Source organism: Chlamydotis macqueenii, chromosome 13 (genome assembly GCF_036417535.1).
Source record: "Chlamydotis macqueenii isolate bChlMac1 chromosome 13, bChlMac1.mat, whole genome shotgun sequence".
Classification (NCBI taxonomy): domain Eukaryota; kingdom Metazoa; phylum Chordata; class Aves; order Otidiformes; family Otididae; genus Chlamydotis; species Chlamydotis macqueenii.
Genome location: NC_141568.1, coordinates 13250195 through 13265558, shown reverse-complemented (window position 1 = coordinate 13265558; position 15364 = coordinate 13250195).

Here is a 15364-nt window from a genome sequence, read left to right as displayed (position 1 = left end):
GCAAAGTTCATTTATTCATTATCCCCAAACTTCAGGCAGTTATTATTCAAACTCCCCTAGTACATCTGTTTAATAAGAAAGGAACAGAAAATTGATGGGATCAAAAATGTTACAGTCTTAATTAATGTTGTTAGAAAAGACTGATGGGGAGGGGGGGGGGCGGGGGGGGAGTGAGAATATTAATTTGCGGTGAGCAAGTGTGCTGCCTGGTTTTGCTGGGAGCAGGGAAGGGCTCTCCCAGCCCTGCCAAGGGTGCTCAGCCCCCACAGCCTGGTGAGGCGCTGGCCTGCGGGGACACCGCCTGCGTCACCCAGGGGCTCTCTGCCAGCAGGTAAGGGAAAAACCAGTGCTACAAGCTGCGGGAGAGTGCTAAAATACCAACATATGCAAGTTATTGCTGATTGAGAGTGTGTGTAGATGGTAAAACACTTACTTGCTTACAGAAGAGAAAAGATGTGGGATTTTTTTTTTTTCTTCTTCACTCTTTTTGGACTTCAGTGATGTTCATGTCCCCCCAGCAGCCTTCTTCCAGTACTGCAGATCACTGAGCTGCGATGCTGGGAGGTTGGGGGCTTCGCTCTCTGGTGCGATGCCCTAAGGCAGAGCCCAGGGGTGTGTGTATGTGTGGGACAGGGCTGGGTTTTGTTCACACAGAAGCAGTTACAGGTATTCCATCGGAAAATTAACCAGCCCTAAACCAAAAAGAATGAGATGAAGGCTGGAAGAAAACCCAGTAAGGCAGGAGGGCGGCCGTGAGGGATTCCTGTATCACCAGCAGCGCCCGTTCTCTGGGCACGGCCCTGTGGTTTGACAGGGGATGGGGAAGACAAAGGGAGAGGGCTTTTTTGGTTGTTGTTTTTAGACTATGTTTCTAAAACCCAGCAATCTCTGCTGAGTAAAAGATGGATATTATTATAAATGGAGACCGCCGGGGAAAATAGGTGGTTCAGATCTGCATCAATGGCAATCCAAAATATAGCACTGAACAGGATGGGGCTTTTTAAGGATCCATGCTAATGTCAATGAATGGATTGAAATCTCCTATTTTTCCTCTAGTGGCTGCCAGCCTTTTAATTACAGCAATTATGGACATTCCAAGCAAATCACAGTTATATTAAGAGTTGAATCGAAGAGGACTGTGCTGTAGAGTTAGTTAATGGATTTCCCTATTTGTTGCTTATAGATTTGGTTTCCTGTTATTGTTTAAAATGTTTCTTAAATCTCAGATGGACAATCATCTGTTATGTAATACAAATTAAATGACCAAGACCTTGATAAATAACTCAAAAATGCTTAGAGTTTAAGTGAGGATTATACTTTTCCAATAGGACATTTTTGGAATTAACTCTGGGGAAGATAGGAAAGGGGGTGTTAAGCTGTTTTTTTACTATTCTATGACCAGATCTGTCCAAAACTTTAATTCATCTCTGTGTTAATACCCTTGAAATAGGAAGCAACAGGTAAGACTTTGGGAGACTTTTGCAGGATGAAAAAAAAAGATGACCATATAAAATGAGCTTTTTTTTATTATTATTCTTTTTCTTGTAATTTTCCTTGAAAATCAGAAGTAATTGATTTTTTTTTTTTATTTTAACAAACTAGAATAGGAATTCTTCATTGCTAAATATTTTTTCAGGCTTGTAAGTTGCTCTGACAAGCCAGTGAGCATCATGACTCATTTAGGGTTTCAGGGTGATCGACATAGTATCTAGGCAGGTGTTGATATTTAGGCTGTCAGTTGAAGTCAGCTGTTTTGGTAGAAATTAGTAGAAGACTTCTGGTTTTCAAGCGCTGTGTTTTTTTTTTTTAATACTTGTTCATTTTTTTTTTTGTTTTTAACAGAGTGCTTTTGTATTCATAGTCTACAGCAAACATGAGATTTGGCTCTAAATTCCTATGGCAGAGCCTCTTTTTAATGCATGTGCTGTAATTTATTTACTTACTCTTTTGGACAGTTGTATTTCAGTGCTTCCAGTGTTATCAGAATCGATCCAAGTGACTGATACCTGTCAGTATGTCATTAATCAGCTGTCTTTGCAGTTTTAAAAATGTGTTGTCAGCCCCACAGGGAGAGCTTCTGCCCTGTTAGGATGGGTATGAGGAAGGTCAGTGTCAGGACTTTGACAACCCCCCTTGGTTTGCCTCATCCTTCCCTCCCAAGAAGAGCTACGTGGTGGGTTGCACTGACCTAGATATGAGCAGTTTGGCCAAATGTTAGTGAAGGGTCTGGTAACTAACTAACCCCTTGGCACACGTGGCCTCTCATGGCATCGGGCAGCCCTGGGCTGTGCCCCGAGACACGCACTCACAGAATCAGTCCTCTGGGGCATCACCAGCGTGGTGGTGAGGATGCTTTATTTTTTTTTCCCCTCTGCTTTCTGGGATCCCCTGGCAAGCACTGAAAGCAGGACGGCAGGGACTATATTGCTGGGCTCCCAGAGCCGCGGCCAGTGCAGCTCAGGAAGCCTCTTGCCCAGCATCCCAGTACATGGCTCAGCCTTGCACGCTCTGCTCCAGCTGGACAGCCACCACCTCTCCCCCAGCTCCCAGACAGCAAGGACAGCAGGAGCGCAAGGAAAAGCCACCCATCGGTTCCTGAAGGGTCCCTCAAATGCCTCAGGATTTAAAAGCCTGCTTTCCCTAGTTAAACTAATCCTGTGTCTCTGTTAGGAATTAGGATGTTGTTGAAACTCCCCACATCATTGTTATACTGAACGTACATTGCTCTGACCTCTGTAGTCAATGCTTGAGCTTGGGATCTGTGCTTGCTTGAGAATGTTGATAGATCTTTGGACAAGGACATGGTGTGTACATCTAAAGTCAGGCCAAGGAATAACTGTACTGAGTGATGATCTGGACCAAACAATGTCTGTCAGTGATACCTGTTACCCTGAGGGGAATGCAGCACTCGAAAGCACACAAGAGACCCTAAAGGCAACAAAATCAAATGAGATGATGAAAATGTACAATTTGATTAAGGAAACATCAGTTACTTTATGATCTTTATCAAGTACACTCACATTTGTGATTCATTTATGCTAATTCAGTGCAAGACAGTAAAAATACAATCATTCAGTGCTACAAATAATGATAATAGTGTAATCCATTTATAGAATGCTTGGATATAATTTCAACTTTTATAGTATTGCAGTATGAAAATCTCAAGTTAGTTAAATACACAGCAAGGTGCTAATTGCAATCCTGGTTAAAATGAACCTCAGTTTATGGTTAAGTCGCTGGGTGAGCTAATGACTTTGTATCCAAGCTCTCCTGGTCCCACTGAACTCAGCAGCCAGGCTCCTTATATAGTGAAATCTGTTAATAATTAATAAAAGTGGCATTTCAGTCTCCAGGGAAATAAGCAAGGAAAACCAAAACAGAGTACATACCAGGGTGCTGATCCTGTTGTGGGGTTGTTGATGTGGCCACCCTGCAGTTTTTTCAGCATGCAGGGAGAGACAGAAGAAAGGCTCGCCGTGCTGCTGCCAGACCTGGGGGAGTTCAAACCAAAGCAAATAGCAGTTAGCAACACACAGCAGGCACCTGTCAAAATCTGAACTGTAACGTGACTTAATATCAAGACTGAGTAAATGGAACTATATCCAGCTTGCCTCAGTGTCAAATATGAGTTGAGCTTTTCGCAATATTTTTCAAGAACATAAAATCTATTTATTAACCCAAGAGTTAATCATTTTAAGACCAGTTCTTATACTACTTATGCTAGACTAAAACATAGCCATCTCAAAAGCAGTTGTGTGGAGCTTTGCTGGGTTCAGAAAGTATCTGTCAACCTGGTTGTAAATGCGTATGGAAAAGTCACCTGAGTTTTAGGCTCATTACCCAGGGTAATTCAAACCTTGCCACTGCAGGTTTTTGGAGCAGAGCAGCACCAGAGAAAGCACTGCTCATATCCAGGGTCATTAGAACACCATGTGCTTCATTCAGTGCTCATCTGTTGCTGCTGGCATTGACAGGGCTGGGGAAAAACATCCGTCCGGTTTGTTGTTTATAGCTGGGAGTGCGATTGCAAAATGGCGAGGGAGGAGGGGAGGGGGTGTGGGAAGCCACAGGGGCCATTTAGCTGGGGACACTCTAAAACTCACCTGCTGTAGGGTCTCAGGAGTAGAAGACAGCCCCGCTGCACAGCCTGTGCAGGGAATGTGCTCAGTCAGTTCTGCAGTCATGCCGAAGCCATTTATTTTTATTTGAGCAACACTTAACATTCCCAGAACAGCCGAATGGAGCGAAGGAGACAGGTGAATAAACAGGAGCAGCATGATTTGCCACAGCTCAAAGTTTCCATCTGCTCTAAAACCAAGCTTTTCTCCATGGAGAAAAAGGCTCTGTGTGTGTTTTTTTTTTTTTCTTCACATGCTGAACCAAGTAGCAAAATAAGGTGTTTTCCCAAATAAACTCACTGGTAATGATTTTTGTCATGCATCCCTAGCTAATTGGGGTGCGATGAAGTGCATAATTCAAATGCTATCTAGCCTGAGGGCTTAAAGAAAAGCTGAAGTCTGCCTGCAAACCAGAGCGGAGATAGGCAGTTGTCACATCAGCTATCAGTGGGCTGCAGGCTTTCAACCGAGCAGGTGACATAGCTGCGCTATCTGATTGCAGCTTAAATTCTGCCCGCAGACGTGCTCGCTTGGTTCAGTGTAGTTACTCGGTGGCCAATAAGCCATTAAACAGTCACAATGTACAGCTTATTGCAGGAGAAAATATTTCAACACCACAGGTGACTATCACACATGCATTAGGAAAACCAGGACACTGCGTACCAAATTTAGTTTAGCTGCAGTAAAAATAATTGTAATAGAGCAATGCTGACCCCCAACTACTGAACGGTGACACCTGGCTTTTGCTGCACAGGGGAGATCAGGTTTTTCTGGTTTGGTTTCCTCCCTCTTTAATACATAAATTCATGTATATAGTATATACTTAGTATTCAGATATTTGAGACAAAACCCCAGCATTTTAGAGAGAGAGAAGTGCCCTTCAAGCCCAGAGGTTGCAAACCGCAGTCTCATGGAAATGGCAACTGCAAATGGAAAATGGCCCCACTGTGCAACACCTCTGCTTTGTTATATTGCAATATATTGTCGTATTTTTCATGTGCCCAGTTCACGTGACCCTGCCAGTATGTAAAAATGTTTGTTGACAATTTCTTTGGTTTTTATTATAATGGGATGCTGAAAGACTGCAAGTTACTTGACTGACATTTCTCTGAGAGTCAAAAAATTTGCTGTGTATACTTGACTGAGATTAAAATGGGTTGACTGTGTACAGCTGTATCCTGCTTTCTAAGTGCAGGATTGGAAGGCTTCCATTAAATTGTTATTTTCAGTTATTATTAGCTCCTAAATCAGTTAATATAATTTCTTTCCTATAATGAATGCACAGCATTGTAAACCTAAATGCTATATTTTCTATTGATCTATTTCCACAACCTGTTTAGTGAAATAATTAAAATGATTTACAAGGCTGACCCAATATCTTGGTGGTTTAGTAAATCATGTTGCCACGTGGGACACTCAGCTACTTTTAAACTTACAGCTCTTGGCTGCACCAGGACCTTGGAGCGGAGCTGCAGCAAGGGCCGTGCTGTGTCCGAGGGTGCACTCAACGCCAGCCTGCGGAAACACCGCCTCTGGAGCTCAGGGAGAACAAGAACTCCAACTGCTTTGTTCGTTCATCACCTCTGTTCAAAGCACAAAAATTTCTTGGTGCTATCAAGCCGGAACAGAATTTGAGCTGCAATCTGCAGGTAATGCATCTTCACTGGCAACTTTAACATCTCTGTTTTCTATCCCGAGAACTGACCCTTTGTTTGTGTGGGCAGTGAAAATGAGGGCAATGTGGAGCCTGGTACATTTACATTGAAAACAATGTGGGCAATGATTATTTCTATCTTTTTTGGATGTTTTAACTTAGAAGAAGAGGACAACTATAAACACAATCTCTGTTTAAATGCCAAGGTTATGGAAGGGCTCAGCAGGATTCAGCAGTGTTGAGACAGAGATAAGGCATGCCCCAAAGTCTCAAAAGTCCCTTTGGGAATCTCAGAGGGCCACAGGTAACTTCTCAGGCAACAGGCAAAGGCTTCATTAACATGATCTCCCTGGCACAGGAGCCCCTCCTGTAACGATATGGCCTTCCCTGACACCTCCATGTCTCCCACAGCTCTTACAGGGAGACCCGCAGGGCTGGTGGAGGTAGGACTTGGGAAATACTTCCAGGTTTGTTTCCAGCTCCCCTCCTGCTGGCATGGCAATGCTGACGGGGAGCCCTTGGACCAGGGGCAGAAGGACTCTACAGTAGTGCCTGGGAGATGTAGCAGCCAGTCTCTGTAGCAAGAGTGGCAAGAGCAAACTACATTTAAAGAACTGTTATGAAAAGCTGGTAGCAACCCTCTTTCTCATGAAAAATGTGCATTTTGAGAGCTGCAGTCTGGAACAAAAGGGATTGAGGTGACTTCTGTGGGCTCAGGGCAATGGCTGCAAAGCCAGGAGTGTGCAGCCAGGGCCAGCCCTCATGGGGATTGTGCCCCCACGGGGTCCTGCCCTGGCCAGCCACTCAGGGAGTGGGGGACACGTGTGTGGGCAGGAAGGTCATGGACAGCCATCCTGCTCTGTGCCAGGAAGGACAGAGCCCATAGCTCTGAAATCAGTCATCATTTGAGACACTATTTATAATGTCTCCACTGGCAATCCCTGAGCAAGCCTCGAGCTTGCTTTCAGCATCTAGTACATTTTTTTTTTCTTAGTTCTATTCTTTTCCATAATTATACAAAGAAAAGAAAAATGTTCTATAAAAACTTAAAAATTTGAAAATGGTTGTTGGATGCACGTTGCAGCAGATGCCATTATCTTCCTTCCCTGACCCTAACCTGCCACCATTTCTAGTTTGCTTTACGTGGACCTGTAATTTCACAATGTGAATTCAGCTGGAACTATTCTTTTTGTCAAATAAACTTTACCTTTGCACTGACTGCTCCAGGCTCTGAAAAGAAGCACTTCTTGCTTGCTTCCGAAACCTACATCTGAAATTCAAAAAGAAGTGTTGGTAAATGGGCTGTAATCACAGTGAAGGGCAAGCGGGTATTCCTCCTCTAAGGCAGAAAATAAAGGAAAATAGGCTTTGCCTTCTGCTTCTTCAAAGCTGATAATTTTACAGATCAGAGGTTTGGGGGTTTTTTTAGAAAGAAGCCTGCTGTGCTGCAGTGTGTGTTTCAGAGCTGAAATACCTAGTCATGCCCTTAATGCCACACTTGGAGGTGTAAATCGGGGCCTCATTTGTACAAGCACCCTGCGCCCAGCAGAACCCGGCACTGCCAGCAGTGGAGAGCCTGTGCAGTGGCACACGTCACCAGCAGCCCCGGCACCTCTGGATTCACCATGGGGCACAGCGTGCCATGTTAGTGGTGTATCCCTTCCCTAATGTGTGCGTGAGAGCTGTGGGGATGGTATATGAGCGCTTGATGGCTGTGACAAACAAAGATGATTGAAACTGGACACAAGGGTCAAAAAAAACTACCTCAGAGCAGGACTGTGACACACAAACACCCATGCACACAGTGGGGTCGCAGTCCCTCACGGCCTTTTGCATAAGGCAAACATCTTCTCCCACTTTGGTGTCTGCCTGGCCTCAGAATTAGTTTTCTTCCAGAGCAGGATGACCACAAACCAGAAGGAGCTGGGCACCTCTGTCAACAGTAAGTGCCACATTGCTAAAGGTAACGGGGTCCCGAGCAGAGACGCGTTGCCCCAAGCCCAGACAGCACGTGGCGTTCTGTTCGTGATTGCCAGCGCGCTTTTACATTCCAGTCAGTCCTTTCCTGCACCTCCCAAAGCATCCTTGAGCTTAGTGTGGTCTCAAATAACTGCTGTTCCTTCTACAGGTGCGATCTGCCACACAGCACTCTAATGCCACACTCGGCCAGCGCTTAGACATCCTTTTAAACCGCACCAGCCCAGAGTGACTCCAGCTATTTGCTAACTAGGGCTCTGTACTTCATGAGCTGCAGCGAAGCACAGGGTGCCCCAACAGCTGTCTGCAAATGTGGTTCGGGTCAGTTACAAGGCTGGGATTAGTTAAATCTGTTCAGAGACTTTGCTTAAATTAAACATTTTCTCTCGCCTATTCTCACCCACTGTTCTGTTTTTAAGTACGCGGTGCTTCATAATCCCACCTGAAGTAATCACTGGCAGGATGAAAGCTCTCCCACTCCCAACCCGGCGTTTTGTCCCACTGCAAAATGTATAAATTAACCTCATGCTAAAATTAACATATATTGCTAAGGCAAATGAATTGGCATCTCCACGTATAGTTATTAGCTTCCAGCATTTCCTGAGAGGGGCTTTCATTTAATTACCAGCCTGACAGGCCAGCTCACGCCAGAACTGTAGATGCATTTATTACTTTTATCTCCTTGGACACCTGCCTGCCTCTCTCTCTCTCTGGTTTATCAGATTTCTACTGAAGAGCTGGACAAAATATTTTCTATTGCATCAGGTTATTGTTTCTCTGAAAGGCACTTACTAGAGCAATGACCTCAAATAGAGTGGTTTTTTGTTAGCTTTGGATGGGCTTCCCCCCCCTCAGTTATCAAAGCTCTCCAGCAGCATTAACCCCCTCACTGCCCCACCACACACTGGCAGTTCAGAAGAAATCAGATTACGGATAGGGAGCTGGAAGCTGCTGACCACCACTCAGAGACCTTGCCTGCAGTGGGAGTCAAAATCCCCAGATGCTGTGACTGCTTTTCATCCTCTCATGTATGAAACTTCAGGTGGAAATGCCAAAAGACTCCCAAGCCCATGGCTCAGTGCCCTCTGTTGCAGTCCAGTGAGAGGGATCTGCCTGAACTCCTCTTGATGGTGCAGGTCACACTTCATCTTGTTACCAATACCTCCAGAACTGGTCAATAGAAAGCTAATGTAGATACAAGGAACATAAAGAAAAAAAAAATAAATGCTGCCTGCATGCATTACTAGCATAGTCACAGCCGGTGTTAGGGGTTCCAAGTAACCTGTGTGACTACGCACCTCTCTGTAACGGCCGGGTAAAGCAGCTGTTACCTCTTGCCTCCTCAGGCAGCAGCTCAGGACATTGCTAGTTCAGGTGCCACCTGTGGCAAAAGGGACAACACGGGGCTCCTTTGGCCTGGTTTCAACAGACAAATACTTTCCACTTGTTTTTTCTTCTGGGTTGCACAACCTGAATTTGTGGAGACACCCCCTGCCCCCCCGCCGTGGGTAGGACTCTCGTGGGTTGGGTGTTGTGACAGACCTGTTCACACAAGTGGGACATGAAGCTACGTGGTACCCCGGCAGATGAGTCCTCCGTCTGTGTGAACTCAGTAATGCGGCTCTTGGACAAGGAGAGCGCAAGCTGACTCATTTTATTAAAAAAAATGGTTCACTCCTGACCATCTAATTGTGTTACTTGGAAAGTCTGGCAGGAACAGGGCCTTGCTGATAGTGCTGCCTTTGAGAAAGATGCCTCATTACAGAGGAAAAATGAGACATTTGTATCTGTTAAATTAATGAACCTTTTCAACTTTCTTGGGATTCCATCCCAGTTCCTGCAGCCACTGCCCTGCATGGCTGGAGTCTCCTGCTCCTTCGTGGGCCCGGGCGGCAGGAGCAGCCCCTGGGCTGAAGGTGCCCTCAGCCCGGACTCTGACCCAGGCAGTTAGCACATAAGCACTTTCTGAGAAATGCAGCAAAAGATGCTTCAGTGAAACATAAATTATTTTAACATAAGCCTTGTGTGGAAAGTGCCTATTTCTATCATCTTAGCCCTAGTAAAAACTGCTTCCTCTCGTTCCAGAGCCCTGCGGCTGAGTTGTTACATACAGCATATGTAAAGCTCTCGATACATTAAGAAGCACCCTGTGTGTGGTCCTTGAGCATGTGGGTGGCCTGGCAGTGCCAGGAGGCTTGGAGGTGACCTGAGGAAGCACCCCGGCTGGCAGGGATGCACAAACACTGCAGCAGCCACAGCCCTGCAGCATGAAGCTCTCTGAGGTACCACTTTTCTCTTGCACTCCATTACAAACAGTAACACGATGTACACAGTAACATATTTTTAGCCAAATCTTATCATGGGTTAAGTGCCAAGTCAAGGTGACCAGACGATGTCACACAGGCTTGCAGAATTTGACAACCCTTTGCTAGAAGAAAAAAAAAAAAAAAAAAAAAAAAAAAATCTAAAGATTTTTGGATGAAAATCCAAAATGACTGATTGTTGAGCCTAAAACTTTTGTATTTGTATTCTCTTTAAATTTTAAAGACTTAATTCTATGTAGTTTAACAAAAAGCAAATGAACTATGTTAAACCATTCAATCTGCTCTGACTGTCATGACTATTATTACTTTATAATTTATCATTTTTAATACCCATTTTGCATCATACGTCCCTATCACATATGAGCCAATGTTAATTATGTTTTAAAATAAAATATTCAACAAGATCTAAATGAGACTCAAAGAACAGCAAAAGTAATGACTCTAAGACAGACTGTCATGGAATAATACATGAATGCAGAATGCTGGTATTAATTAGTAAATACAAGCTGTTCAGGAGCAGCAGTGGGGTCTGTCATCCTGATGTGTTTGGAGCATACGTGATCTCAGCACGCCAGGAAACCAAATGGCAGCTGCCAAAGACCCAGCTTACTGACTCCTTGTTACTGTTTTGGGGAGCAGATGTTCCTTTTTTTGGTGTTGCTCTGTGAGGCAGCGCTGGGTAGTAGTTATCGCCAGGTATTCTAGGCTTACTCATATTTTTAATATGTTAAGAAGAATATAGCTTCTTATTTTGATTTAAGAATATATTGGTGTTTCTAAAAGTGGCCTCCTTAACTTGTGGTGAAATTGAATTCCTTCAAAACCCTCTTTTCCCTGACAATGTCACTGTGATGCAGAAGAGGCTGGTGTACGGGAGAACCATGTGCTAAAAAAGCTGCTAAAAGCTTTAGACTTGAAGCAGTCAGTTGAATTATAACAACATGTACACTAAGTACAGAAAACGCATGGCAGGCAGCACTGGGAAGCCCACGGCAGGCAGGCGCCCATCGCTACCTTTACAGAGGCACCCACGCGTGTCCGTGGCCGGGCTGCGGCGGGCGCTGGCAGCCCACCCGCGGTCTCGGGCTGCCCTCTAGTGAGAGCAGCCTCGGGGACAAGGCTCCGGCTCGCAACCAGCCTTCCAGAAGAGCCTGCCGCTTTATTTGTTTTCTCTTTAAAACCAGCTTTTAAATCACTCAAATTTTCTGAAAACATTTTGGGATTATTATTTGCCTTCTGATTTCTGTGCTATCAATTACATAGGATTTTGGTTCCAAGCTTTTTCTTACTTTCTTCATATGCAGAAGAGTTGGTCTTTTTAATTTACTCTTATGTGGTAATAAACCATTTGACACGACAAGGGGCCAGGACTGTACCGAAATAATGAACCTTCAGCTAGAAAGAAGAGTTTATCAGCTGTGAGGTGAGGGAGGGCACATCTCATCCTAATTCATGGGTTAAAGACAAGCTGATGAAGCAGAAAAAAAAAAAAAAAAATCAGAAAAATATATGGAAAAGAAACATTTGTGAGATACCAGGTACATCAAAAGCTGACACTCATTAACCAGCTACAGCTGTCTAAAATCGGTCAACCAAACCCATAATGCAAGAGTTTGGGCTTCCACACAGAAAACTTACAAACTTTCCCATAGCAAACCTACATGGACACAAAATGAAAATTCAGGCTACCGATACCACTGCTATCAGTGATACTACTGATACTCCACCCACCCACCTGGCTGAACAGCAGTTCTCGCCCTGCCTGCCCACTGCCAGCCCCAGACACGACCCTTTCTTGGGCTGGTTTTCCAGGGAACCATGAGTATCGAATCCCTGGAAACCATCACACGTGGCACACCAGCACCGCCCTGACGCTGCACAGCCAGAGCCAGGAGGAACCTGGGTATGCAGGGTACGGTCAGCCAAAGTGCCCTAAAAATACTGGCATGGAGCGTCAGGAGGAGGAGAAGGCAGCTGCAAAGGGGCGGCGAGATGCAGGCAGGAGAGCAGCAGCGGCTGGCCGCACACTGCTTCAGCACAACCATGGGAAAGGGGGTGGAAATTGTATTAGTAGCTTGATATTAGAATAGAGGAAATCAGATCAGAGAGTTTTTAAATTGAAGTTATTTTCACCAGTACGGACATCCCTAGGGATCAACTTCAGCTACTAATACAATTTGGCCAAGAGGAATAAACTATATTGATCTTGAGAGCTCAAATGCTTGCTGAGACAGTCCTTCTAGAGAATTATGGTATTTATTTATTGTATCAATGACAATCAGCAAAACTATAACAGCGATTATAGCCCAGGCACTTTTTACACAGATCGGTTAACTCTGCATACTTCTCATCTCTCGCTCTAGTTCGTAATTACTCTCTTTTTAAAAACAAACAAACAAACAAACATCAAAACATTGGTCTTCTATTCTTGTGTCACACAAATATCTTTAGTTACCGTTTTGGTCACTCCGCATCTCAAGTTTTAGCTGTCCACGCCTGCCACTATAAAGCTCTTCCTACAGCTGCTCCCACGCTCAGCCCGCATTCCCCAGGCGCTGCGGTTACCCGCCCGCCTGGCCCGTGCGTGATGCTTTTCCCCATCGCTGCAATTCACCGGTACCGACAGGTACAGCAACACGGCCCCCTAGTGCACACAGTTAGATTCCTCCGATCTTGGGGGTTTTGCACGGTTTTATTTTTTATTATTATTTTTAGAAAGCAATAAAACCATACATAGATTTAATAGTATTTAAAAAAAAATGCCAATGTTGGCACATGTAACTTGGTATTAATAATATATATTAGGGATTTATATCACTATAAACCCGCTCCAAGGTGATTTACTTGAAGTAAAAAGCTTCAGAAGTCTAAGACGCTAAGACAGGCAGAGCAGGTGATACTGCACATTGGGAAACATGCATTATAATTGTTTTGTTTGCATATTTCCACTTCATTTTATAGTCACATGTTACCTATCTTTCCTCATTTCTCTGAGCCTTCTCTTTCTTATCTACAAACTGTCTTTGCATATTTTGCAGTTTCTCTGCCTATTCTTTTTCATGTTTATTTGATGGGAGTCTGGGCTCCTGACGTGGAGCCTTCTTGCCGAGACACACACTAACGCGCTGATCTCGCTCCCTCAGACATTATATCTGAAGATAAATTGGGAAATGAAGATGAAGAGCTGTTGGAAGAGACTGGCTTCCCCAGGCACCAGTTTAGCCTGGATCACTGGATTTACAACACCAGCATCGCCAACACTGATTTAACTATTAATCCCTGAAGTGCCGTAGGAATTGCAGCATAAATCCAGTGAAGGAGCACTCATATGGCCCTAAAGACCCATAGTGCTTATCCTGGTACTCCATTCACGAAAATTGATCTTTTCTTACTAGCAATGACAACTCAAAGAGTCCATGCTTTGTAAAACCAAGAGATCTGCTTGCTGTGGCAATGCACTTAACTGCCAGGAGGTCTGTGACACAAACCAACCAGTGCTCATGCTTAATACTCTGCAGAGACCGGCCCTTTCTTCTTTACACACATACAGAGCGAGCCACAATTTCATTCCCCATTAGGAATCACTTTAGTGCCTTTTTGCTCCACAGCAGCGCTCAACAAAATGGTCGTGTTTCCTGTATTCTGTCTCAGTAACTTGCTCCCTAAGTATCCTTTACCAAGCAGTGCTTAATTATCTGCTAAGCCAATATCCCTCCCGTGACAAGAATATAAACCTCTTCTTTATTTGGAGAAACATCATGCCAGAGCAGAGGGCAGCATCAGCAGGCTGGCAAGGAAGAGGAATTGGCTGCTCTGGTTTCAAAGCACCTCCATGTTGTACAGGGGGCAAGACACTGCCCTGTCCCATGAGGAGAGAGGCAGCGACATACGAGAGGAGGTAAACCCCCCAGCAAGCAGCGTCTTCCTGATTATTTGACCTTGATTGCTAGGAACACGGGGATGGATTTTTAAACAAAGATCTCATGTTGCTGGGTGTGCAAGTAGAGGCACAGTACGGTAGCATTTTACACACTGCTAGCTACCGGGAACAGCTGAACAGGAGCATGCAAGAGCCAGGCACCTGCAATGGCTGGAGAGGCCTTGAAGGATCAGCTGGGACTAGGAAATAAACCCCCTCCTACCGAGAGAAGTGGGGTGAGAAGCACTTTGGCACGGAGCAGAGAGGGCCTCTGCCTGCCCGCAGCCTGGGGAGCTTGGGCAGTGGCTGGCTCCAGCACTGCATTTGTAAATCCTGGGCGGGGGAGATCTGCAGAACAAATGAGGCCACAAAAGGTGGAAGGCGAGGGTGCTGCAGGATGGAAAAGTGGAAATGGATGTCCAGGCATCCCCGGTGGGAGCAATTGCAAGATGAGGGAGAAGTGAGAGCTGTGTCCAGACTCTAAAGCAATGCTGTTACTACGGGAAGGATGCTAATAAATCAATATTTGAACAACAGACTTGTCTATTCCACGTGTACATGATCATACTAAAGTGGTGGATCACTAGAGAAAAATCACACGGCCCATGTTACAGAAGGTATGATTCACAAGACTTTTTTTAAAAAAGAAATTTCCCCATGATAGTAACTGAAATATCTGGTGCTCAACTCACTCTCCCAAGCCAGAAAACTTGTTAGTACAAAAGAGATAAATAATAGACAGATTTCATTTTGTAAGACTGTTTCTTTTGCTTTGGCTAGAAATAATGTTAATTTTGCATCCTGATCTTTGCTAAAATAAACCTGTGACTTGTGTAATAATAGTAAAGTGACTGTTCAGCCACCTAACAGGAGTTAAAGGTACTAACGGTACCTAGCTTCATCTAAATGGCCCCTCTAACAACCTACCCCGGCCACAGCATCCCCCTTTGGAGAACCTCATGGTTACGATAAGCGTGCCTTGCGTGGAGGTTTATTTTGAGGTTTCCTTCAGTCTGAGCTCAGCCCGGGTTCAAACAGCACCCAGGGCCTGCGCTCTGCTCCCTCGGAGCAGCCGGGCCACCGCCGCGCCACCCTCACAGGCCTGCACCAGCCTCGGCACCTCCGAGACGTCCTGCGAGCTTTACACACATCAGGAACTGCCAGGAGGTATTTTTTAGCACGTAATAACTCTAGAAAAATAACTGTTTGTTGTTTGTTTCCTGGAGGTAGCTGGATTAATGAGGAACTACTGCCCCGGCCCCCACCCCCGGGCCGTTAAAAGGTGGCGTGGCCCAGGCACCGCCTCGCGGCCAGCCCCGGGAGCCGGCTCTCTGCGCAGGCGCACGTCGCCTCCGCTGCCGTCACCCGCCTG